Here is a 2,595-nt window from a genome sequence, read left to right on the forward strand (position 1 = left end):
AGGAGAGAGTCACACACTCAGGCTGGGTCCAACTCAAGTTTATTGTTTGCAAACAAGTTCGACAGAGGAGCTCAGTTGCTCAAAGCAAAGTCGACCCCGGGCCGTGCCCGAAGTTCCATTTTTATAGCTAACAAACAGAGGGTTTCAGCGTGTCGCGCTATTATTGCCAGCCTTACAATTTCCTTATTGTTACGCCCTGCCTTGCAGGTCGAGCTCAACTTGTTATTGGTTGTTGTTCCCAACAAGTTTAGCACATGCGTAGTCAAAAAGCAGAAGTGCGGCAAAACTAATGCCCCTTAATAACCTTTTATCTTAAGTATGGTTGCAAAATCTATTTGCAAAGCAAGCCTTAATCTATATGCAGAAGCTATTGCAAAACATGTTGAACAAAAAAGCGATTGCAAAGGCATGGTGGCCGAATTATAACGTATTTTTACCACAATTCCCCCCCTCAAGATGCCTTCTAACTCTAATTTTTAATAATTGTCAGCGATGGCTAGCTTTTGATAATGCACAAGCATTTCTCGGTTGATGACTGACTGTATTGTCTGTCTCACGAGGGCTATGAGACAGGGTAAAATACAGGGGAGCAAGCAAAGCATTGATATTAGCAGGCACAAGACGAGAAAAACTCCTTTTAACCATCCAAAATTGGGGAGCCAGGATGTAAACCAATCAAAATTCCACCCATTCCATGTTTGGACGGGGACATGTGCGACCTTTTCTTCCATGTCATCCGCTAAGGTCTTTATCAATTCACCATTATCATTGATTTTAACACAACAGTTGGACAAATTTAACTTTCTGCACACCCCTCCTTCACTAGCAAGTAAATAGTCAAGAGCTAAGCGGTTTTGCAGTACTGTAGTACGTAGCTGGGTGAGTTGGTTGACAATCAGATGCAGGGCTGCGGCAGTTTTATTGGTAACAATTTCTACTACGGCCTGGAGCCTAATAATTCGATTTGTCAAATATGTGGGCTCTCTCCCAACCACGTTTGGCTCTCAAGTTGCTGGACCATAGTACTGAATGATTCTCTCTGTTGGCCATTTGTCATTACCCCATCGTTGGCCTCCTCCTGCGGCTATCTTCTCAAAGGAGCTATCAGTGCTGTGTCTGACGTGATTAGTGTTGGGTTGTGTTGTCCAAACACTAGGAGTTGTGGGCTGTGTTATCCAAACACGGGGAATCAAAGCTCCTAAATAACAAGTCCCAGCCCAACTGGCGGGAAGCTGTCTATATGCCCATCTCCCACAAATCCACCATAGCCCACAGGCTTCATTTGTGATGGTGGAACGAGAGCTCATTAAAGTTAGAGGTAGTGAGCTTCTTTTCGTTAAACTCCCACTCACCTTGCTACCATTTCGATAGTGGGTATAATTAATGCCCCAAACTGAAATCCACTCCTTACCCAATAGGCAGCTACAATTGTCAAACTTGTTATATGAGACATTTGCGCATGTCCATGCACCCTCCCAGGGGGCGATTTCCTCAGAAATCCATGTTTCCTTGCACCTTGACTGACCCACTCTAAATCCACCTCCAAGTTGGGAAATGCAGATAGATCCAGTAACTTTTGCCACCATAACTCTCCCAGAACCATTATATTGCAAAGAGAAATTCCGGTTAAAACCCCAATCTGAGACTATACCAGTCCTATTGAGGGGGATAGGCAAGAAAGGGACTCCCTCATCACTAGAAACAGGAGTAAGCGCACATAAAAGACAACTCTGGCTAGTTAGCGCCCGGCCTTAGTCCTTGAGAAGGGTTACCCAGGAATTTCCTACCCATGGGTCCGGAGGTAGGCTTTTAGGTTCCCCAACAGGTTTTGGTTTTCTGACAGTTTTATTCATGACGTAATGGTAATCCCCTATGCGGATTCCCTGAGGCTTAACCTTGAAGGGAGGATTTGAAGGCCAATCTTTGAGGATTGCAAACCAGAGTTCTGGTTCTGGCTCTATGCACACCGGTGTTGGACCAGCACGGAGTGCATATGTTATTATAATTTCTCGACTCAAGCAGCATTGGGAGAGGGTATGCATAGAGGCATTGATTATAGTAGACTTTGAAGTTTTGTAGCTAGCCTTACTGAGGGGTTTAAGCTTTATGTCTAAGGGACATTTACAACAGTCTGGGTGATATACTCCTGGGTTTGATATACCTAAAAGGGACAAGAGCTCCAACAAATAGATTCGGGCCCACATCTTTGCAAGCATAACTTTAAATCTCCAGCAGGTTCACTTTTCCATTTGTCGGCTTTTTGTTCCTGGGTGTTGTCAGCTTCCGGAGTGACCACACCCTGGGAGTTGGTGTCCTCCTGATGAAAAGGCTTTACCCTTGAGCAATGGGTCCACTTATTGCTGTTTGATAAGTGAACAGCTGTGTGTGTAGTCAGTAGCACCTGATAGGGTCCCTCCCACCTTTCCACGAGGGGATTCTTTCTCCACTTCTGTACCAGGACCTGGTCACCCGGTTTAAAGTTGTGGATCGGTGCATCAAGCGGGAGGCTCTGGAAGGGTGTAGCAAACCTGTGTAGGGAAGACAAAACAGACTGCAAGGCGATAACGTGTTCCCAAATTTCAGATTCTGCCCAAT

This window comes from Alligator sinensis, unplaced genomic scaffold (assembly GCF_000455745.1).
Source record: "Alligator sinensis unplaced genomic scaffold, ASM45574v1 scaffold2329_1, whole genome shotgun sequence".
Taxonomy (NCBI): Eukaryota; Metazoa; Chordata; order Crocodylia; family Alligatoridae; genus Alligator; species Alligator sinensis.